Genomic DNA, 25,943 nt, shown 5'->3' on the forward strand with positions numbered 1-25,943 from the left:
CATTCTGAGATTCCTGGAGGTAGGATCACCATTTTGGGCTGAGGTCGAGGTAAGAGCCAGTGGCTGGCTGTTTTACTTTTCAGATCTTCAGGTTGAACCCCGTTTTCTGATCCTGAGGTTTTATTAATCGTGGTTCATTTAATTGTACATCAAGGGAGGAAAGGTTTATTCTCGCTCACAGTTCAAAGGTATAATTTATCATGGTGAAGTTAAGGAAGGCAGCAGGAACTTCCAGCAGCTAGTCATACCAAATCCACATACAATAATCAGAGAGATAAATGCTTCCTGATGCTCATATTGCTCTCTCCACTTTATACAATCCAGGATCCACTGCCCAGTGAATGGTGCTGCTCACAATTGAGATGGTTCATCCACATTAATGAACCAAATCAAGATAAATTCTTTCCCGGGTATTTATATGTTGTGGAATATTAGTTTAAGATGTGTTACATTCATTTATGCCATGGAATAATTTGTTCAATAATGCAAAGATGTGTTGCATTCTTTTATGTTGTACTTGTTTAAATCTGTAAAGCCTGTCTAAAGGACCTGATTGGTCTGATAAAGACATGAATGGCCAATAGCTATGGCGGGAGAGAGGGATAGGTGAAGCTAACCGGCAGAGAGAATTAATAGGAGAGAGAGAAGAAGGGGAAAAGAAAAGGAGGAGAGGAGGACACCAGGGGGCCAGCCACACAGCCAGACACAGAGCAAGAAGGTTAAAAAGCCCAGAGGCAAAATGTAGTTAAAGAGGATAATATAAGAAAAGCTGGCTAGAAACAACCAAGCTAAGGTCAGGTATTCATAAGTAAAAATAAGTCTCCGTGTATTTATTGGGAGATGGATGGTGAGCCTCCAAAGTGGTTTAAAAAACTACATTTATAACTCTCATAAAGTTGACAATTACTATCCCAGGGATTACAAGGGTGGAGGTAAAGAAATGAGTTCAAGAGGGATGTGGAAGTTGAGGCCATTGAGGAGCACATGAACCTAATTTCATCCATCGAATAAAGCAACAATCTATCTATCTGCTTAATATCTCTTGCTCCACAGTACTGCTCAGGTTTTGACAGCCATATGAATCACCTAAGATTCTAGTTAAAGAGAAAATTCTAGCTCGCTGGATCTGAGAGAGACTTGAGAGTTGGTGTTCCTATCAAGGGATGGTTCTGCTATTACTGCTGGTGAACAGGCAACATTCTGAGCACTGGGATGATACACCTCTAGTTAGTTCTCTGAGAAAGGAGCTGTGTTGCATTGACTCTTCCTAAATCCTAGCATTCTGCATGGCACAGAGTAGCCTCGGTCTATGCTAAATAAACTTTAAAAATAAAGGGAGTGCTAGGTGAAGAGTATTTTTCATTATTTATTTACATATATATGAGTGTGAGCATGTATGGGCATGTGTCTGTGTTTTGGGATATTTGTGCATTTGTGTGTGCCTGTGTGTGATGGCCAGAGGGCACCATCAGGTGCTGCTCCTTGATTTTTGAGACAATGTTCCTCTCTGATTAGGCAAGGCTAGTTGGCCAGCAAACCCCAGGGATCTTCCTACCTCCACCTACCCAGCACTGATATTCCAAGTGTCGGCTGCCATGCCAGGTTGCTTACATGAGTGCAGGGAACTGAAGGTGGGGCATCCTGCTTGTGTATGGTTGATGTGGGAAAGTCATTTGTCAATCTGTTGTTTCATTGGTTAATCAATAAAGAAAACTGCTTGGCCTAATAGGTCAGAAAATTAGGTATGTGGAGTAGACAGAACAGAATTCTGGGAAGAAGGGAAGTGAGCCAGATGCCATGCCTCTCTCTCTCTCCAGGACAGACGCGAAGAAGCTCCGACTCAAGATGGACATAGGCTAGAATCTTCCCGGTAAGCCACCACCTCACGGTGCTACACAGATTACTAGATATGGGTTAAAGCAAGACGTGAGAGTTAGCCAGTAAGAGGCTAGAGCTAATGGGCCAGGCAGTGTTTAAAAGAATACAGTTTCCATGTTATTATTTCGGGGCATAAGCTAGTCAGGCGGCTGGGAGCCGGGTGGCAGGAACGCAGCCCACTGCTCCTTCTACATATGGTAAGCATTTTACCCATGAAACTATCTTTCCAGACTCTGAAGGATCTATTTAGAAGGACAACTGGAAATGGCTAACTCAATATCTGGAGGAAGGACAATGTGTTTAGTCGGGCAGGAGCAGAGAACTGGGTCATTGAGAAGTATGTTCTATGAAACCAAGTCTTGAACTTACTATTGGAAGTCATGAAATACACATAATACTTAAGGACATTTTTTGCAAATAAATAAAATAATTGCCATCAGAGTAATATTATTGAGAAATAATATTCTCAATGATTGGTTTTCTATAAGACATGTACTCATTCAGTGAACACTTACTTTTATATAGAGCCTAGTCATTTCCTCCAGGGTTGATTTAAATGTTCTATAGCTGAATTCTTTTTCACTTGTAGAGCCTCTCTCCTACGTTATGTCAAAAAAAATTAAAACAACCCGCATCCCTCGGGAAGCATAATTCATTACTGAACAACACGTGGCCAAGAATTTGTAATTATAGTTTATGATATTTGGTTACAAGTAACTTTTGATTTATGAATTGGCTATAATTTCTCAGCAGCCACCATGCATGCACACCCTCATTAACAGAATGAGAAAATACAACTTACAGATGGTTTTTTAAAATGTAATGAAATGTTTACAGATATGAAACATATTAATTATGGAAGCTGACCGAGTTGGGAATTTAATTAAACATTTATTGATTTCTGTTTTACAGACCTCACTTTGTATTTCTAGATCCATACATTTCATTTTAATCCTCAATTATTTTTATGTTCCCCCAAAGCCCCTAAAGTCTTGATCATACATTCCCAGGCTTAATGAATTAATTGACCATACACCACCTCCTTCCCCTCCTAATCCTGCTTTAGAAATTAACCAATCACTATTTTAATCTTAGCAACATTCAGCAAGGAGGATGTCTATATTGTACAAAAATAAATCAACCAACCCAGTAATTTTCTAATGAGAACTACTATTTTGAGTTTATACCACCAAGCATGAAGGTATTTCTCATTTCTGAAGTTGATACTCCACTTTATCTAAAAAATAGCATTGCAGCTGGATGGTTACTTAAGTTCAGACACTGACAGGAGTTTTTGGTGCTTTTTTTTTTTCAGTTCTTTTGCAACAAAGGCTTACTATATTCTGCAGACTAGTCTCAAACTTGTGGACTCAAGTGATCCTCCTGCCTCAGATCTCCAAGTAATTTGGAATATAGGCACACACACCACCACAACAGTTTTGATTTTCTTTTGGCAGGGTCTCACTATGTAGCCCTAGAGTCTTGGCTGGCCTTGAACTCACAGAAGTCTACCTGTCTCTGCTGAGTGCTTGGATTAAAGGTGTGCACCACCATACTCAGCTTAGACTGTATTATGTTGCCACAGCAAAATACTTAAGACCTGGTGAATTTAATAGGATAGAAGTCATTTTCTCTAAATAGTCTAGAACCTGATCTATTCAAGAGGATGATGCTGGCACCTGCTTGGCATCTGGTCTGGACCCACTTGCTCAAGTCATAACACAACAGAGCGCATCCCATGATAGATAAGACAGGACAGTCATGCCAGAAGGAACCCACTTTCGTAACAAAGCTAGTGCAGCAGCCACCTTTAAAGGAAAGGAACCCCCATGTCCCAGTTCCACCTCTCATCTCTGTGTACCAAGGCTCAAATTTCCAGAACAGAAAATTCAGAAGGCATATCTAACCTAGAGAAAAATGCAAATACATTTTCAAATAACTGAAACCTGCGTTTATTTTTGAACTCTAATTTGACTCTAGCATATGAATTTTGTTTCTTCCATTTCCACAGAGTGTGTTAAACTTTCTTACAAGGAAATATGTTTATCTGTTTCCTTTCAAGAATTGCTTGTACAGTAATTATATTAGACATCTTATTTATTTGCTGTTATTTAAATTTATTATGAAAGATGCATGGATTCTTAAAATAGGAACTAGGGTGATTTTACTAAAATAATTCCTCCTTATAATGCCTATTTCAAAAGTCTATTTTTAGCAGGGCTTTTGAACTTAATTTTGTTCTGTGTTTACTGTGTATGACTGGTTTTCTATTTATAACCAGGGGATTAGCATTCCCATGTTCCCTTTGACCTATTATATTTGACATCTCGTTCCTTCACTGAGGTATAATTTGAATGTAAATTCAAGTATTTAATTTATGGATATGAACTACTTAAGTCAAGTGGCATGATCTGTGTTTACTATGAATACCAACTTTTTATTAAGAATTTAAAAGCTAACTATTAATTGCAAATTATATTTTGTGTAGGGATTGATTAATACTTGATTTATGTCGTGTGTGTTATAAAATTTCTAGTGTGACACAAAAACCATGAACAGCAACAGACCCTTTTGAGGTAGAAAGTAAATCTTCAAAGGGTTAGTACATATTTGAGTATATGTGAAGGGTGGAAATGGAGTTTGAGATGTAGCTCAGAGGATAGAGTGCTTGTCTGGCATTCATGAAGGTGTGGATTCAATCCCCAGTACCACATAAACTAAATATGATGCCACCATCCTCTAATGCCAGCACTCTGGAGGTGGAGGTAGGAGGCTCAGAAATTCTTTAGAAGTTAAAAATCATCCTAGGTCACATGCTGAGTTTATTCCCAGCCTGGGATACATAATAAGAGGGGAAAGGGAAAGGAAAGAGGGGGAAAAGAAAGAAGAAAGGGTCGAAAGAAGGAAAGACTGGAGGGGGAAGGAAGGAGTCAGTACCCTAGACAGAGCAGACACTGCTGTTATCTATTCTGTAGCCCTCTCCACATGGGCCATTAGACACTATGATGACAAAGGCAAAGTCCAATGTTTTCAGGGGTTCTGAATATACTCTCACTGTCCTAAGTTTTGAAAGGTTGGCATGGGCCATATCCCCTGAATGTGGACATGAGGTCTAAAACTATAGCTGCCATTTGCCCATTCACTGACAAACAAGAGAATTGCAGCCAGATTGGTTTTACCAACCCAGACTACAAAACACTCGTTTGTGGTCAGCTACCAGCTCTCTTGATGTGTGAGAAGAAATTGTCATAAGACTCTCATAGATGGTGTTCTGTTTCACAAAGGACAATGCTTTCTACCTCTATATTTGAATTTTCAGAGATTTTCCTATTCCAATCATGGTCTGTGAGTCAATGGTCTCAACAACACTGAGGAGATTGCTGGAAATGCAGAGCCTCAAGGTGGCTTTGGATTCTCAGAATCCAATCCCCCATTTTAGCAAGATCCCCAAGTAATTTATATGCAAATTAAAGTTTCTAAATCACAGTTCTCTGGAAACATGAAGAATAAAATATTCTATGTAGATATATAGAATAAGAGTAATTTTCTTGAATGCAGTATCTTTAGGTGCAAAACCTTTCATGTCAGCTGCAGTGTATATAATTTTGTTTAAGCTTCAGATATGGGTAAGTCTATTCTTTGTCATTCACCCGTGTGATATAATCAAGGAAATGAGACTTCAAAAGATAAAGTGACCCCAGAGACATTTAGGCAAAGCTGATTTCTTAACCTACTTTTTGCTAATTTCAAAGCATACTTTTCATAAAAAGTTTCTTTTATGCACGTATGTGGATACATTCATGCATTTGTATGGAGATCAGAGAACTTGTAGGAGTTGATTTGAGACTCTCCTTCCACCATGAGGGTCCAGGAATCAAACTCAAGTCACTGGGGTTTTTATCCACTGAATCATCTGGTTGGTAGGCCTGGAATTCTCACTTCTTTCTTCTATCCTACATTGGTTTTCTGACTTTGGGTCTTGAAAGGAGGTGAAAAGCAGAGAAGAGTTGTGACAGGAGGGAAGCTGTTCTCTGATGGGGAAGGATGAACGGAATGCTGTGCCTCTGGGCAAAACCGAGATTAGAGAGAGCAAAGGCCACTGCAGTCCCACAGCATGTGAAGGGAAAATAGGGAGAAAACTGGAGTCTACATTTTGCACAGCAAATTACAGGCACATTCCTAATTTAGGTGCACACCAAAGCTGTTAAATATAAAGAAGAAATCAAAGTTATGAAGTCAGTGTGCTTCTGCAAACAGCTGGGATTTTCAGCTCCGCGGCTGTTTTCGCGGGGGAAGTTTAGGAGCTTCCTCTGCATTATCTGCAGCACTCATTTCTGTTCATATTCGCAGACAGGTTTGACGATTTTGTTGGCTTAGCATCACACATCTGGCCAGGAGCAAATCTAAATGGCGTAGCACAATACTGATTCTATAACCTATGAAAACACAGACAGAAATGGACAAAAATACAAGAATGGGGGAGGGGTTGTTTGTACTTTATTTAAGACAGTTACATTCCACAAATGTGATCACGGGAGAACATCCAGGTGTGGATGTAGCAGACAATGAGCTACACCCATTGAGAACACTGTGTGCTTCAGGGTCAGGTCTAACACGGGCTCTCCTGCTTTTTTTTCCTGTGAAGTCTAGTTCCTTCAGTGGCTTTATTAGCAATGAAAGAAACAGAGGGCTAGCAAGACTGCTCAGTGGGCACCAAACCTGACCACTTGACTTCAATATCCAGGACCCACATGATGGGGGAAGATACTAGAACCCTTAAGCTGGTCAAAGACTTCCACACGTGTGCAGTAGCATAAAGTTCCTCACCCCCATGTACCCAATAAATAAAAATGAAAGAAAGAGAAACAAAAACCTTTCTTTCTTTATGTTCTACACTACACATTTTGAACTGCTTTCATGTTTGTATTATATTTTTCTTCTAGTTATTCATAAAATCTGCCAGAAGGTAGTGTTATCTCTGAACCCTGCCAACAAAATAACTTACATCTTTATCAAAACATTTTCTTCAGTGTTCAGGGACGTAGAAATACTAACTATGCAGATTTAATCAATAGCCAGTGTATTCATGCTTCAAGTAATGACACCGTGACCCATACAATTGCACAATTAGAAAAAAAATTGAGATAAGGTCTTGTATCCCAGGCTTCCCTGACCTTATTATGTAGATGAGGATGACCTTGAATGACTGTTTGGATTGTAGAATTTTGTCACCGTATTGGATTGTATGTGATGCTGGAGATTACATCCAGGATCCCAGCTAAACGACATCTCTAGACCCTACAACCGAAAATCTCTACCATTGGAGCGACTCCTAATTCATTTAGGAAAACAAACTTGAGGAACTGTATCCAGAAAAGGTCCAGTCAGAAAATGTTTAATAAAACATTTAATAAGAGGAGAAAAGAAGGCCAGGGACTGCTTCTTCTCATTGTCATGTGAGTGTTTATTAAGCAAAAATAACTGTGTCTTCCTACCTTCTGCTGGCATTAGCGCCTACTTCTTTGGGATCCCAGTGAGTACTGAAGACCAGATGAGACATCCATCCTTTTTGATTGAACTGCTGGATTTCTGAACCTTCGATTCATAGGTAGCCATTGTTGAATTAGCTGGACTATAGCCTGTAAGTTATTCTAATAAATCAACATGTATGTGATTTACATGAAGTTGATTTATTATATATATATATATATATATAAGAGAGAGAGAGAGAGAGAGAGAGAGAGAGAGAGAGAGAGAGAGAGAGAGAGAGAGAGAGAGAGAGAGAGAGAGAGAGAGAGATTATATAAACTGTGTTTCTCTAGAGCACCATGACTAATGTGGATTTTGGTTCCAGAAGTGATTCTAGAGGAACAGAAATATAAAGATAACTCTTTCAAGTATCTGGAATAGACTTTCCTACACCTACAGTTAGCAAAGCCTCTCCAGTTACTGAAGCCTCTCCTGGAGCTCAGATAGCCCATGGTGTGAAGTATTTTACAAACACAAAGAGATAAATGCATTTGATTATTCCAATTCTCCAATTGTGAGCAGCAACAGATTTGTTAACTCTGTATATAAAACTTTTTGACAATTTGTGGAACAATCAAGAAAATTATGAGGCTTGTCAGTTGTTCCTAGCATCTCTGGATGAATTGACAAAGGAAAGGGAGAATGAGCTTCATGATAAAATTAACCAAATTGTAGCATCTCAGTTTATGGTGAAGGACAACAATGAACTCAATGATAAAAACTGACCAGCTCCAGATGCACATAAATAAATAGGCTAATGCACGGCCCAGTCTGCCCCTGGGTGAAGAGCAACCATTAAGTCACAGGCACCACCTGCACCATGTGGAGGAAGAGAGATCCCTGAAACATAGGCCCCACCTGCACCATTGGAGGAAGAGATGGGTAAGCATAATGTAAGAATACATTCAACAACATAAAGGGCGGTATGGCACCACCAGAAAATAGTGGGTTTACATCAGCAAGACCTGAACATCCTAATGCAGAAGAAGTAGAAGAAAATGACCTTAAAATAAATTTACAAAGATGATAGAGGCACTTAAAGAAAAAAGTGGAAAATTTACTTAAAGAAGTGGAGGAAAAGACAAACAAAGAATTGGGGAAAAAATCAACAAATGTCTTAAAAAAAGTTGTGAAAAAACCAATTAAACAGGTGAATGAAATGGTTCAAGACTTGAAACTGAAATAGAGGCAATAAAGAAAACACAAAATCTGGGTAAATGATCAGGAACTACAGATGCAAGCATAACCAACAGAATATAAGAGATGAAAGAGAGAATCTTAGGCACTGAAAATACAACAAAGGAAATAGAGTCATCAGTCAAAGAAAATGTTAACTCCAACTAATTCTTAATACAAAATACCTGGGACACCATGGAAAGACCAAACCTAAGAATAGTAGGGATAGAGAAGTCCAGCTCAAAGGCACAGAAAATATATTCAACAAAAACATAGAAGAAAACTTTCCCAACCTAAAGAAGGACATGCCTATGAAAGTACAAGAAGCTTACAGAACACCAAATAGACTGGACCAAAAAAGTCCCATTGCCACATAACAATCAAAACAATAAATATACAGAATAAATAAATAATATCAAGAGCTGGAAAGGAAAAGGATCAAGTAACATATAAAGACAGATTGATCAGAATTGCACCCGACTTCTCAATGGAAACTCTGAAAGTCAGAAGGTCCTGGATAGATGTTCTGCAGACACTAAGAGACCACAGATGCCAGCTTAGACTACTATACCCAGCAAAGCTTTAGATCCCCATAGACGGAGAAAACAACATACTCCATGAAAAAAAAAACAGATTTAAACACTACCTTCCAGAATTCTGGGGATCTCTGACTGAAGAAATTAATCCTTCATTGTCCGCTAAACCAGCAGTGACTTTCCCTCAAGGGGACACCAAACAAGACAATACTGATGGTCCTCAGGGCCCACCAATAGTTGCCATTAGTTCTATACCCAGACTTAACACAAAGCAGGCTCCTAGAGAGAAGACACAAAGTGAAGTCCATAAGAAAGTGTGCAACACCGCTAAAGAGCTTAATGAGTATGCTAATTCTTTCAAGCAGAAGTCTGTGGAATATGTGTAGGAATGACTTTAAACATATGGTATAATGAAGGAATGTAAAAGTGGATCAGACTGAGTTTATTGATATGAATTTCTTCATTCACAAAGAATTCACCAATTGCTTCTATTATCTGTGTTTTTATAGTATATGTGATATAGCACAGATACTTCTTTCTCTAGCAAGTTAAATCAAACAACAACCGAAAAATGATCTGGGGTAATAACTGCCACTATCTTTGAAGGATAGTGATTATTTGTTGAGCATTTGACTTACACATACTCAATTGGGTGTTGTTCATTTGTCATTTAATCTACATATTGTTACTTTTCATTTGCTAAGCATTAAGAATCTCTAAATTATTGGATAGCAATCATTTATTCAACTAATCTCTATACTTTCGGATATCATTTATTTGTTAGCATTTAATCTACATCACTGTTTTAAAGATTTATTTTATTTATTCTTTTTATTGAACTGTATATTTTCTCCATTTCCCTTCATTTCTTCTCTCTCCTGTTCTACCCTCTCCCATGATCCCCACCCTCCCAATTTACTCAGGAGATCTTCTCTTTTTCTACTTCCCATGTGGATTAGATCCATGTATGTCTCTCTTATGGTCCTCTTTGTTGTCTAGGTTCTCTGGGACTGTGAGTTGTAGGCTGTTTTTTCTTTCCTTCATGTTTAAAAGTCACTTATGAGTGAGTACATATTATATTTGGCTTTCTGGGTCTGGGTTACTTCACTCAAAATGATGTTTTCTAGATCCATCTATTTGCCCACAAATTTCAAGATGTCATTTTTTTCCACTGTGTAGTACACCATTGTGTAAATGTATCACATTTTCCTTATCCATTCTTTAGTCGAGGGGCATTTAGGTCATTTCCAGGTTCTGGCTATGACAAACAATGCTGCTATGAACATGTTGATCACATGTCCTTGTGTTATTAGATGCTGATAAAACCCTTGTCAAAATCCAACACCCCTTCATGATAAAAAGTCTTGTAGAGATCAAGGACACAAGGAACATACCTAAAAATAATAAAGGCAATATACAGCAAGCCAACAGCCAACATCAAACTAATAGAGAGAAACTCAAAGTGATTCCACTAAAATCTGGAACAAGACAAGGCTGTTCACTCTTTCAATATCTATTCAATATAGTACTCAAAATTCTAGCTAGAGTAATAAGACAACAAAAGGAGATCAAAGGATACAAATTGGAAAGTAAGAAGTCAAACTTTCTCTATTTGCAGATTATATGAGAGTTTACCAAAGTGACCTGAAAAATTCTATCAGAAAAACCTACATCTGATAAACACCTTCAGTAAAGTGGCAGTATAGAAGATTGACTCAAAAAAAGTAGGCCTCCTAGATACACATGATAAAGGGGATGAGAAAGAAATCAGAGAAACATTACCCTTCATAATAGCCACAAATGATACAAAATATCTTAGGTAACCCTAATTAAACAAGTAAAAGACCTGTATGACAAGAACTTTAAGTCTTTGAAGAAAGAAATTGAAGAAGATGTCAGAAAATAGAAAGATTTCCCATGTTCTTGGATAGGTAGGATCAACATAGTAAAAATGGCAATCTTACCAAAAGCAATCTACAGACTAAATTCAATCCCCCTCAAAATCCCATCAAAATTCTTCACAGACCTTGAAAGAACAATACTCAACTTCATATGGGAAAAATAATAAACCCTGGACAGCCAAAATAATCCTGTACAATAAAGGAACTTACAGAGCCATCGCCATCCCTGACATCAAGCTCTACTATAGAGGTACAGTAATAAAAAACAAATTGGTATTGACACAAAAACAGACAGGTAGACCAATGGAATAGAATCAAAGACCCTGATATTAATCCACATACTTTTGAACACCTGATTTTTGGCAAAGAAGCTAAAATTATACAATGAAAAAAAAAGCATGTTCAACAAATGTCGCTGGCATAACTGGATGTCAACGTGTAGAAGAATACAAATAGATCTATATCTGTCACCATGCACAAAACCAAGTCCAAAAGGATCAAAGATTTCAATATAAATCCAACCACACTGAACCTCATAGAAGAGAAAGTGGGAAGTAGCCTTGAACACATCAGTACAGGAGACCACTTGCTGAATATAACCCAGTAGCACAGACACTGAGAGAAACAACTAGTAAATGGGACCTCCTGAAACTGAGAAGCTTCTGTAAGGCTAAGAACACAGTAAATAAAACAAAATGGCAGCCTCCAGAATGGGAAAAGATCTTCTCCAAGCTCACATCTGACAGAGGGTTTATCTCCAAAATATACAAAGAACTCAAGAAACTAGACATGGAAATACCAAATAATACAATTTAAAAATGGGGTGCAGATCTAAACAGAGAACTCTCAACAGAAGGATCTCAAATAGACAAAAGGCACTTAAGGAATTTCTCAAAATCCTTAGCCATCTGGGAAATGCAAATCAAAACAACTCTGAGATACTACCTATACCTGTCAGAATGGCTAAGATCAAAAACACTGATGACAGCTTATGCTGGAGAGGATGTGGAGTAAGAGGAACACTCCTCCACTGCTGGTGGGGTGCAAACTTGTACAGTCACTTTGGAAATTAGTATGACAGTTTCTCAGAAAATTGGAAATAAATCTGTCTTAAGACCCAGTGATACCACTCTTGGGCATATTCCCAAGGGTTCTCAATCATACCACAAGGACATTTGCTCAACTATGCTCATAGCAGCATCATTCATAATTGCCAGAACTTGAAAACAACCTAGAGTCCCCTCAACTGAAGAATGAATAAAGAAAATGTGCTACATTTACACTATGCAGTGTAAACTACTCAGTGGTTAAAAACAATGACATCTTGAAATTTGCAGGCAAATGGATGGAACTAGGGAAAACCATTCTGAGTAAAGTAACCCAGGCCCAGAAAGACAAACACAGTATGTACTCACTCATAAGTGAATATTAGACATAAAGCAAAGGATAACCATCCTACAGTTCAGAACCCCAGAGAAGGCAGGGAACAAGAAGGACCCTAGGAGAGACATACATGGATCCCCCTGGTAAGGAGAGATAGACAAGATCTCATAAGTAAATTGGGGGTGTGACAGGAGGGGGGATGTTGGAAAGGGAGTGCAGGGAAGAGAAGGGGATGAGGGAGGAGAACATGAGGAATGGGGAAGGTCAAGTTGTGGGGAGCAAGGAAAGAGATATCTTGGTAGAGCCATTAATGGGGTAAGTGAGAAACCTGGCACTAGGGAAATTCTTAGGAATCTATAAGGATGACACCAGCTAAGAATCTAAGCAATAGTGGAGCGGGTGCCTCAACTGCCTTCCCCTATAAGCTGTTGATGACTACCTTAATTGTCATCATAGAACCTTCATCCAGTAACTGATCCAGATGCAGAGATCCACAGCTAAGCACTGGGCTGAGCTCCTGCAGTTCAGTCATAGAGATGGGCGAGCAATGATATGACCAAAGGGATGAAGACCATGATGAGGAAATCCATAATACAGCTGACCTGATCTAATGGAAACTCACTGACCCCAGACTGATAGCCGAGGAACCTGCATAGGACCGAACTAGGCCCTCTGAATGTGGGTGACAGTTGTATAGCTTGGGCATTTTGTGGGGCCACTGGCCTTGGAGCCAGTATTTAACCCTAGTGCATGAACTGGCTTTTTAGAGCCCATTCCCTCTGGAAGGATACCTTGCTCAGCCTAAATATAGGAAGGAGGGCCTTTGTCCTGCCTCAGGTGATGTGACAGACTTTCTTAACTCCTCATGGGAAGCCTTGCACTCTCTGAAAACTGCATAGGAGGGGGGAGGGGAAGGGGGAGACAAAAAGGGAACTGAAATTGGTATGTAAAATAAAAAAGATGGTTTTTAAAAAATAAAATGAATTTAAAAAAATGAGTCTCTGTGTACTTATTTGGGAACTGGGTGATGGTCCCCCAAAGAGGAAAAAAATCAAAATATAAATACAGGAAGGCGCATTAGATATACCCTTCATTAATAGTAGAAGAAATAAAATGGTAAGGGGGCACCAGCACATCTCCAGAGCTTTATTGTTGCTCCTTTCTTTGTGCCAGATCTTAGGGTTGCAGATGATGCCACATAGTAGGATGAGGTAGACATAATGGGTTTAATTGGTCCCTGAGGTAGCAGGGCCAAGATGGCAGCACTGAGTTACCAAAGGCAAAATGATCTTAGTTATTAGAGTGGGCAGCATAGATGAAGCAATGTCCACAATGTATTGGCCAGCACATGCGAAGTAAATTTTATGGTAGCCTAACTTATGTGGACCTTTGGCTAATCAATTATAGTATTTCCAGGCATAAAAGTGGCAAGAAGCATACTGCATTTTTGTTTGACCTCTATAAGCAGAAAAATTGTCAAACAAATGAAAGAAAGGCTACATTTAGTCATGGCAAAAACAAATCTCAGTTCATGAATGAATTTCCATACCTTTAGCCAGTTTACAAACCCAACCCCTTGAATGAAGGGACAATAAAGTTTCCCTGAGGAAGGACCTTGATAAAACACCTAAATGTTTTACTATTAGCCTTCTCCAGTCCTTCCCCAAGAGAGACCTACAGCTTTTTACAGGAGTAACTGTACACTGGGGGGGAAAGAAATCTTCTATTGGATATTGGTTCTGAAGTGACACTGATTGAAGAGATTCCAAGAAACACTGCGGCCCTCCAGTTAAAGTAAGGATTTGTGGAGACCGGTAATTAATGGAGTTTTAGCTAATATCTGACTCACAGTGGGTCTAGTAGGTTCCAAAAGTTATCCCATGGTTATTTCTCCAGTCCCAGATTGTAAAATTGGGATAGATATACTTAGAAGTTGGCAGAATTCTCACACTGGTTCCCTGACCTGTGAAGTGAGAGCTATTATGGTTGGAAAGGCTAAATTGAAGCCTTTAGAGTTGTTGTAGCCAAAGAAAATAGTGAGCCCAAAACATATCACATCCCCGGAGGAACTGCAGAAATTAGTGAGTGACTCCATCCTTGGAAGACGCAGGGGTGGTGGTTTCTCATTTTAATTCTCCTATCTGACCAGTGCAGATGACAGATGGATCATGGAAAACGACAGGTGGCTATCAGTCAGGTAGGGACTCCAATGGCAGCTGCTGGGCCAGATGCAGTGTCCTTACTTGAGCAGAGTAACACAACTCCTCGTACATGGTGTGCAGCTATGGATCTAACAAATGCCTTTTTCTCAGTAGCTGTCCATAAGGGCCATCATAAGCAATTTGCTTTCAGTTGACAAAGCCAGCAGGGTACCTTCACAGTTTGACTTTAAAAGGGGTATATTAACTCTCCGGGCCTGTGCCATAACTTAGAAGGATCTGAATCCTCTGTCTCTTCCACAAAATATCACATTTGGTGCTCTATATTGATGACATTATTCTAATTGGATCAAGTGAGCAGGAGGTAGCAATCACTGTGATTTCATTAGTAACACATATATGCCTGTAAATAAATCCAACCACAATTCAAGGGGCTCAGTGAAATTCTTAGGAGCCCAGTGGTATGGGGCATGGAGAGATAGTCTTTCTAAGGTAAGGATAAATTATCTTACCTGGTCCCTCCCACCACCAAGAAAGAAGCACACTGTTTAATGGGCCTTTAGATTCTAGAGACAGCACATCCCTCGCTTGGGTGTGTTATTCTAGCCCATAGACCAAGTGACTTGGAAAGTTCCTAGTTTTGTATGGAGCCTGGGACAGAAGAAGACTTTTCAACAGGTCCAGATGGCTGTGCAGCCTGCTACATCGCTTGGAAAATATGATCCAGCAGACCCTATGGTATTTGAGGTGTCAGTGGCAATAGGGATGCTGCTTGGAGCCCTTGGCAGGCCCCTATTGGTGAATCACAGAAGACACCTTTGGGATTTTGGAAGAAGACTCTACCATCATCTGCAGACAATTATTCTCCCTTTGAAAGACATTTCTTAGCTTACTATTGATCTGTAATGGAAACTGAGCATTTGACAATGGGCCACCAAGTTGCCTTGTGACTTGAGCTTCCGTTTTGGGTTCTCTGGCAGAAAGAGCAGGGGCAGAGCTGGAACCACTCTCCCTGGAGATGAGCAGAATGGTGAGTGTCAAATGACCCAGACACCCTCCCTCCCTTGGCCACTGGAGAGAAACACACTTACTGAGTCGGCAATCTGTCAAAGGAGGATCTCATATAATGGTATCAAGCAGGGACTTACATGGTTGTGAAGGGGATGGAGAAGCTTGGGATGGGTTGAGGAACAAGGGCCAGTAATATAATATAATAAGGACCACACTAAAGGTGGCTGGGCAGAGGCGGGTCTAGGTCAGGTAGCCAGAGACAGGTCTCCAAACTCTAGCTAGGCTCAGGAAGTTACACTAGGCCTCATGCTAACTTCAGTTAAGCTCAGGAAATTACACTGGGCCTCACGCCCCGGCCTCATGAGGCCCAACAACCCTGAACTGGGTGTTTGTTACCTGACCCACCAAGTCATAAAGTAGGATTGAACAGCAGCAATCTATTATCAAATGGAAGTGGTATATACATGATCGGGCCCAAGCAGGTCCTGAAGGCATAAGCAAATTACATGAAGTTGCCCAAATGCCTATGGATTTCTACTCCCATTACAATGATATCTGCTGCCAACTGTACACTTACAGCCTCATGGCTCTATGATTGGTTGACTGAGGAAGAGAAGATTACGGTCTGGTTTTACTGACGGTTCTGCACTTTAGGAAGGCATCACCCAGAAGTGGACAGCTGCAGCATTATAACTCTTCTGGGGCAAGCCTGAAAGACACCAAAGAAGGGAAATCTTCACAGTAGGCAGAACTTCAGAGAGCACTCATGGTCATATATTTTGTTTGGAAAGAAAAGTGGCCATATATGTGATTGTTCACTGATTCATGGGCTACAGCTAATCGATTGGCTGGATGATCAGAAACTTGGAAAGAGTATGATTGGAAAATTGGTGAGAAAGACATCTGGGGAAGAAGTATGTGGATAGATCTCTCCAAATGCATGAAAGGTGTAAAAATACTGTGTCCCATTTAAATACTCATCAAATGTGACTTCAGCTGAAGAGGAGTTAAATAATCAAGTAGATAAGATGACCCATTCTGTAGATAGTCAGCCTCATTCCCAACCGTTCCTGCCATTGTCCAATAGGCCTATGAAAAAAGTGAACACAGTGGCAGAGATAGGGGTTATACAGGGGCTCATACATGGACTTTCACTCACCATGACTGGTCTGGCTACAGCTGCTGTTGAATGTCATATCTGCCAACACTGAGCCCCAGATATGGCACCATTCCCCAGGGTGACCAGACAACTTGGTGGCAGGTTGATTACATTGGACTACTTCTTCCATGGAAAGGACAATGCTTTGCTATTATTGGAGTAGATAGTTGTTCTGGATATGGATTCACCTTTCCTGCACATAATGCCTCTGCCAAAACCACCATCCATGAACTTACAGGATGCCTGACTCACTGACATGGTATTCCACCCAGTATTGCTTCTGACCAAGGAACTCACTTCATAGTCAAAGTAGTACCACAGTGGGCCCAGGATCGTGGAATCCACTAGTCTTAATATGTTTCCCACCACCCTGAAGCCACTGGCCTGATAAAAAGATGGCCTTTTGGAGACACAGTTTCAGTGCCAGTTAGGTGGCAGCAGCCTAGAGGGTTGGGACAGGGTTCTGCAGAAGGCGGTATATGCTTTGAAACAGTGTCCAATATATGGTACGGTTTCTCCCATAGCCAAGATCCATGGGTTTAGGAATCAGAGGGTGGCAATGAGAGTAAAGGAACTCCACTCGCTATTACCTCTAGTGATGCAATAGAAATTTTTTGCTTTCTATACCCACCACCTTAATGTCTGCTGGCCTAGACATTTTGGTTCCAGGGAAAGGAAGCTTCCTGCCAGGAAGCACAACAAACTTTCCACTGAATTGGAAGTTCAGACTTCCCCAGGCCCCTTTGAACTGCTGATATGCTTAAGCCAACAGGCTAAGAAAAGAATAACAGTGTGAAAAGGGGGTGATTGATCCAAATGATCATAGGGAAACTGGATTGCTTCACCACAGTGCAGGTAAGAATGTTCATGGCTGGAGTGCAGGGGATCTCTTAGTGCTGCCCTATCTTGTCTTTAAAGTCAATGGAAAACTACAACAACCTAATCTAGGCAGGATGACACAGGGTACAGACCCATCAGGAATGGTGGTGTGGATCAGTCCTCCAGGAAAAGAACCAAGAGCTGCTGAGGTGCTTGCTGAGGGTGGAGGAAATGCATAATGAGTAGTAGAGCAAAGGAGTTACCAATGCCATCTAACGTCAGGTGACCAGTTGCAGAAACAAGGGTTAGAATTGACATCAGTCCTTCTGTTGTACTTTGTTAAGAATGCATTTGTACAGATATTTGTGTTTTCTTTACTCAATTTTCTTTATCATGTGATGTAACATCAATTAAGAGATTATCAGAGGTTATCATATTTTTTGGTATACTAAGAGAATGTCCCTCAAGGGACTTTGCCACCTATTCTAAATTTATAATGTATTTGTGATTATATAAAGGATAGTTATATTATGTTAGGCCTAGTCATGCCCTGGCTAAATATCGTATGTGTTTGTGATTGTACATTGGACAGTTATATCATGTTTGGGCATTATTATGACCTGTTCATTACTTTCATTTGGAAATTAATCACGACATAAGGAGATACAATTTGTGTCAAGTTGACAAGGGTTGGATTTGTGATGGCTCTTCTTGGTTGTCAACTTGACTACATCCGGAATTAAGTGAAAACAAAAAATGAAGAACACACCAATGAGGAATTTTTATTCAATTCAAATTGGGAAGATCTACCACTAATGTGGCTCTTTGATGTCGGGAAAGCACACTTTAATCAAGATCTTTTGAGCTGAAAACCCCACCTTTAATCTGGGTTATGCCTTCTGCTGGAAGCCTGTATAAGGACATGAAAGAAGGGAGCTTTTTTTCTTTGCCTGCCTGCTCTCACCACATTGGCGAGTTCATTCATCCATTGGCATTCCAGCTTACTTCTCCATAATTCTATCATACACTGAAGACCAACTGAGACATCCAGCCTCATGGACTGAACAGCTGCTGGATTCTTGGACCTTTTGTTCATAGGCAGCCAAGGTTGGTTTAGCTGAATCACAGCCTGTAACTCATTACAATAAATCTCCTTTTTATATATAGAGAGATTTATTCTATAAGTTCTTCTCCTCTAGAGAACCCTGATTAATATAATCAGTCATGGTGTTTTATCACAGCAATGGAAAAGTAACATATATCCATATGTATTATGTTAACATATATATTAAACATAGCATGCTTTTGCAAGTTAAACGTGATTTTTCACATTATAGACCTTATAAAGATACTGATTGATTAACAGATTAATTAGCTAACTAATATTAGAAAGTACAATACTAAGGAACTGAGGAGGAAGTTTCCTCTGATGTTAACAATGTTGAAAGAGCAAGTGTATGAAACACTGTTTGCCCATCGTTAACAGCCATTCCCATCCTGATGAGAGATGCTATGAAGACCAGCAACAGACCCTTGGCAGCTCCAACCTGTTGACAGTCCCTCAGAGGAGGAGGGGATGAGATTACAGCCCCTCCCTCCTGTGTCAATTCTACCGACTGGATTTAATTCTGGCCTAGCAACAGGTAGTTTCCAGAGTTACTAAAGAGAGTGGACAGTTTGTGGAAGGTTAAATAAAAGGGAGACTATTTACTAATCACATTCTTACAAGTAACCTCTAATCCTGGGGTTCTCATGACCCTTTCCCAGGGTCAAATATTAGATTACATTACAATTCATAACTAGCAAAATTACAGTTATGATGTAGCAACAAAAATAATTTTATGGCTTAGGGGTCACCACAACATGAGGAGCTGTACTAAAGGGTCACAGCATGAGGAAGGTTGAGAACCTCTGTTCCAAGCCCCTATTCTATAAATAAGTCTAATAAACTTATCAGTTCACCACTGGACTAGGACGCAATCATTCCTTGGGCCTACTGTGGGTGCTCTATCTGCTTTCCCTATCTTCCCAGGAACAATATCGAATACTGGGGCTCAGCAATGCTGTCCCACAATAACTAACAATTAAAACCCAACACAAGGTGCAATGGTCATCCTCGCCTACAGGAAGAAATTTTGTTCCCAGGAAACAAGAAGGAATTGTATGGTAAATGGTGATATCCTGTTTTTGAAATAGGGGAGAAACCTATTTTCAAGAACATACAGAAAAAACACTTCTCAAAAGACAACTCCCAGATCCCACAAGTGAAATAGTAGCATTAGCAATTCCTTGTAAAAGGTACACGTGGGGGTGGGGGAGGGGAGAGAAGACTCAGTTGTTAAGGGAGTTTGTTGCTCTTTCAGAGAACTGGAGTTTGGGGCCCAGCACCCACACCAGATGGATCACAATCACCTGTAACTGCAGCTCCAGGCGATCTGATTCCTCCAGGGGATTGGTTGCTGCCTTCTGGCTTCCATAGTCACCCACTCGTACATGCACGCTCACACACATACAGAAAAATAGACCACACCTGATTTTTAAATGAGATTAGTTTAGAGTCTAGGAGCTAGTGTATAAAAGGCATACAGGCCGTCTTTGAACCTTGACTCTTTCCTGTGCGTGTTACATGGGAAGTGAGCCACATTCAGCTGGATGTAATAGGTTCACCCGGGATCCTCTCCCCAACTGACACATTGGGAAATGCAGGTAATTACAGATTCTACTCTCAAACCCCAATTTAAGCTTGGAAAAAAAAAATCAATGATAGTCGCCTAACAAATATTTTAACTGGTTATTCTTCCTGGCACCTCATTCAATGTAAGTTGTTCCTTACATTTTGTCCTTCCTTGCATAATGGGATATAATTTCTCAGTGTGCAGACGGGATAAAGGCAGTGATTTCTAACAGATGTGTAGAAAAGAGCACTCTGCTTACATACAACTTCTTGGCTTGCTTTTCAAAGGTAATGTTTGCACCACAACCTTCCTGGAGCCTATGGGTGCATACAAAACTGCTCCCTTCCTTTCATATCTAGGACGAATTGGATTTCTTTGAAGAGAATTCCAGGCTCTTGTTTGCCAATCAATGGTGAAAGTAAAAAATTAACTCCTTTTCTGTTTTTTGAACTTTATTCTCATGCCTAAATTACCAGGTTGCTCTGGCCTATGAAAACATATTGTCCTTGTTTCAAAAACATTCACACAAATCCTGTCTAGCAGTCAATAAAACTTTAAAAAGTAAATTTGCTATGACAAAAATAGATTTTTAGTTATTTTACTATTAAATATACAATTGCAAAATTAGATCAACAGCATGGTTTAACTTTTAATAAACTTTAATAAGAAATAAAATTTTATTTAAAATATTAAGAAGCTAATTCCCTGTACACATATTTTTAACTGTTACATAGCATGATGCAAACTAAGTTTTCTATGTATTTCTATACTATTCAAGATCCTATAAAAATGTCTTTGCTCCACTCATTCTGCAAGTGAAAATACTTCAACTTGCATAAATATGTGAGTTGTGTGTTCTTTATTAATATTTAAAAATCTATTTAGCTGCATTGTCATATTTAAAAATCAGATGATGCAGAAGATGATGTTGAAAGGCCAGTTCAAAACGATGCCTACCCAATTCCTAGATTCCAATGTGAAAAGATGTTCAGGGTGTGTCATTAAATGTAAACTGTGGGGCACTTATAAGTATACAGAGAATACCATCTTTTTCTGGGAAAAGATGGAAATCAACCAGTTTGCATCTTTTTATTATAATGTCTTTTTATTCTTAAGAATTTCATATATGCATACAATGAGATATGATCACATTCATCCATATTCTCCCAACAAGTCCCATTCCCAACTTCCTGTCTCTTGTACACAATTCACTAGCTCCCTGGTGCCTGCACGTGCATGGCTGTGGTGCTAGCCACAGGAACATGGGGAAGCTAGCAGTGAGAACAAGCTCAATAGGGAATGGTTCTTCCCTCCCTAGCCAATAGTTCCTGGTGAAGAGGTACACAATACATTATAGGTCAAAGTGCTAGAATAAAAGATTGGGTGCTCTGCCCTAAATGAGATAATCTTTATTAACACTCTCCACTGTCACCAGCTCTCAGGGAACATCTTGGAAGAGGAGACAAAACAATGTAAAGGCCGGAGGTGGAGAGAAGTGCTGTGAGATGCTCTCTCTCATCGGTACATAACATGGCTAGTGCAGTCATGCACTCACCGTCTGCGTATTTTAATTGAGAGTGATGAACATCTACGTTTAGAGTTACTGCTGAGAAGTAGGTGCTTATTCTTGTCATTGTGTCAATGAATCGCGTCTAAGTCTTCAGTTGAATTTTGTATCTCCTTCATCTCTTTATTTGAATCCTCTCTGATATCATTTTTAAAACTAGACTTCTCAATTGTTTGCTATTTTACCCATCTCAATACCAACAGTTTCAATTTTTAAACATTTACCAACTTTTAGAAGAGTCATATTGCCTTGAAGTTTTGCATGTCTTGTGTTTCGACATCTATTTGATCTAGACATCTATTTGAGTGAATATCACTTTCAGCTTTCTATGGGAGTCTTCCTAGCCTCAATCTGCACTTTCACTCAAAGGACAGAAAACAGATTGTAGCAACTGCAACATTTAAAAACAAATCGGTTGTTTAAGTACAATATGAAACCGCTGGAAAGAATAACTCTATCCCCATATTGGTAGAAAAGAAAGGCGCTAGAATACTGGCTGGTAGCACAAACTGGGAATTTCAAACTTAGTGAAGGCTGACTCTCCACTGTCCAGGGAAGCTGAGCAGTGTCTTGTTCGGCCATCATCAGAGAATCTTCCTGTTGCACTTGATGGGAACAAATGCTGAGACCCACGGGCAGACAATGTACAGGGAGTGTGAGACCTTGGACCATCCAGTCCTAGATGGGATGTCTCCATCAAATCCCTCTGCTCATGCTTCAGGAAACTCTGTGGAAGAAGAAGCAAAAAGATTGTAAAAGCCTAGGGGGGTGAAAGATATCAAGGAAACAATGCCTTCAAGATGCCACAGAACTGATGCTCATATGAACTCTCAGAGATGGGAGCAGCAGGTCTAACCCGGATGGGGACCTAGATCCAGGGTGGGGGTTTGGGGAGGTAGACACATGCCCCATCTCTAACCAAGAAACTATATCCGATTTACATGTGCTCCCAAAGGAAAATTTAGTTTTCTCCAAGGGAGCCTCACTGGGGAAACAAACCACACTCAAGGGCAGGCCCCATGCCCAGAAATAAATGACCAACTCTAAACAAACTCAGTGGTATTTTAGAAGATTTTTTTTTGTCTCATAATTCTTTGTCTGGGCATTTTTTTTAACCTTACTGCTCTTTTTGTTTATATTTTATGCTTTCTGTTTTCTGTGTGTGTGCATGGGTCTCTATGTGTATCTGTGTCACGTGCTTTTTTGTTTTCTGTTTGTTTTGGGTTTTGTTATGTTTTGTTTTTTGCCTGTTCTTTTTTTTTTCTAAAGAGGGAGAGAAAGAAGACATAGAGTTGGATGGATGGGGAGGTGGGGAGGATTTGAGAGGAAAAGGGGAGAACTGGGTTCAGAATGTAATGTATGAAAAAAATCTTTTTTCAATCTTCAAAAACTGGTGAAGGTTAAAGTGTGAATAACTAAAAGAAAGAGTGAGAAAGGGGAAAACATAAATAGAAACATAGGAAAGAGAGGAAATATATGGGAGTAAGGTATGAGAAATGATAATGAAGGAAAACAAAACAATTCAGAAAAGCCGTCAAGCATCATTCCTTGCTGAGGACAGGACTACTTTGTTTCCCCACCCCCAGCTCCAGGCTTGTCCTTTGAAGTTTATTTGGAAAGAGAGGGGAGGGTACAGAGGTTTCCCCCTCCCCCCTCAGTGAAGTCCAAACAAGCCAGACCAGAAAGGGCTGTTTGGAGGCTGGGCCCCACCCTGCCTTTTACTCTGCAATGAGATAGCAACCATGGCTGCTGTGGGGTTGAATTCCTGCTAACATTCTTCATATGCTGGCCTAGCGATATGGTGAGTAGAGGACTTATTGTCAGATCTGACCTGTCAGCTGCAACCATTGACTGACCCCTTGGATACGCCTTCCACCAGAGATGCTTTGCTGATCCCATGCGGGTAGGGGAAATATTCAGCAGCAGCTGAGTTTCCAGTAAATGTCTGGGGATCTGTCTGTAGATCTCAGGAAGTACACAGTCCATCGAAAACAATCTGCGCTTGCTGGTGAGCTAGGCACTGTCCTTGCCTATGCCCTACCACAGACACCCCCATCCACACGCAATTGATCTCACTCTTTTCTCCCAGGAGTTGAACCATGCTTCTCAAATGTAAGTACCCTCCACTTCCTTCTGGAGGATGATGTCCCCTTCCCACCCTATAGACCTAGTAGTAGGTCGGCATCCTAGTGTCAAGCAGTTTTCAGGGCCCACCATAAATCTTGGGTTGATTGCTTTGCAAATTCTTGCTGTATGAATCAAAGATCTGTCTTAAACTGTTGTGTTTTTTTTTTTTCCAGAGTGGTAAACTGTGTAACTGAGAAAGCTCAGACACATTGCATTTCTCTTCCGCTTAAAGCCATGTGGAGTGGGATTGTCTCCCTTCTCTATGATTTTGCACAGTACACTATGTTAGATTCCTTTGTTTGTTTAACAAATCTAAAGTTCAATAGTTTTCGATTTCACCTGATGCTATCTCTGTTTACAGCTGCACCCCTGTTCCTTTCAACACAGCCTAGCTCATCCTGCAGCCATGGAGCTGATGTTTTGCTTCAGAGTCACTGATGCCACACGCAGGAATGTGCTGACTGTCCCTAATCTACCACCTTCCTCCATGAACTCAAAGATGATGTCTTAAAAAATATATATTTCTCACATAGAGGTGATAAGATGGTCATGGACGGAAATTAGCCTAAATAGGAAGATTATTCAACAAGACTTCTTAAACACCGAGTATATACAAAGTACGGGGGTACAATAGAGATGGTGACCCTAGCTATTTCTGAATTTCCGATTCAGCAATAATTCTTAGTAACTGGTCTTTCATCCTGTCATCGTTCCTTGCTTTTCAAAGTTCCTTGGTGCTCACTGAGAAGGTTTTTGTTTTGTTTTATTTAATGCTAGACTATTTACCAGTTCCTTTTTTTTTGTCTCCACGGCCATTGCTTCGTCTCATGGCTTTCTCATCATCCGTCCATAGAGATCCTCCTTAGGGTTTCACCGAGCTGTAGCTCTGTTTCTCTTCCTCATTGGTGCTACAGAACTGTTTCTCAAAAGCTCAGGCCAGTTTGTGTCAACTGCTTGTTTCAAATCATATGATGGCTTCATCTCAGTTACAATAGAAACTCTCTACCTTGCATGCCACAAGTTGTCTCGATCCTGTATAGTCACACACCCAATCCACTTTTGAGGATGCTCACCAGATTACTTCCCCGCAGAGTGTCCCCCAAACAGGACCTATAGTTCCCACATATATCTCACCTCTCATATACATTGTTCCTATTTCAACAGCTTGTCCCCATCCCTGTACACCTAGAACTCTTCTTTTCAGGCGGAAGACATGTTACATCTAATGCCTTTCTTGACTGAAATACACTATCAATGTGATATGATAAACATTATTTCATCTAATATTTATTTTCATTTTATGTGCTTACATACGTGTCTGTGTATCGTGTATGTGCCATGTCTGTGGAGACCAGAAGACAACGTTGGATCCTCTGGGACTAGAATTACAAGTGGCTGTGAGTCACCATGTGGGTGCTGGCAACCAAACTATAGTCCTGTCTGCAAGTGCAACAGATACTCTAAACCCTGGAGTTATCTCTCCAGCTCCAAAGTTTAGTTCTCATAAGAATGATCAATTGACTAGACCAAGTGAAAGAAAGAATAACATGGATGAAGGCCAAAATGGAGAAAATACTATTTTATTAGTTTTATTTTCAATGCTGCTTGATAAAATTCCTGGGAGCAAGCAATTCCAAAGAGGAAGAATGTATTTTAACTTATAGTTGCATGGAATCATTCTATCATGGCAAGAAAGGCATGGTACTAGGAACAGGAAGATGCTGGTCATGTTGCATCTCTAGTTAAGAAGCAGAGGGTGATGAATGTTTTTACTTACTCCACTTTCTCTTGATTATTCAGTCTGGAGCGGTATCCCATGGAATGGTGACAGTTATGTTTAGTGTGAGTCTACCCACCTCCATTAACCTACCCTAGAAACTCCCTCACACATAAAATTGTCTCCATGGTGATTCTAGATTGTGTGAAGCTGACAAGTAATATAAACCATCACAACTACTTTCAAAGGTAAAACAAACAAACAGTACTACGACTTTGAGGAACTCTGGGATATGAACAAGAGACC

At 40.1% G+C, this 25,943-nt stretch overlaps 1 pseudogene; it reads right to left on the reverse strand.

Moving 5' to 3' along the window:
- Positions 1-22,277: 22,277 nt before the first annotated feature.
- Positions 22,278-25,943, reverse strand: part of LOC101996429 — a 54,356-nt pseudogene continuing 50,690 nt past the window's right edge.

The sequence above is a fragment of the Microtus ochrogaster genome, chromosome X, assembly GCF_000317375.1.
Source record: "Microtus ochrogaster isolate Prairie Vole_2 chromosome X, MicOch1.0, whole genome shotgun sequence".
In the NCBI taxonomy this organism is placed as follows: Eukaryota; Metazoa; Chordata; class Mammalia; order Rodentia; family Cricetidae; genus Microtus; species Microtus ochrogaster.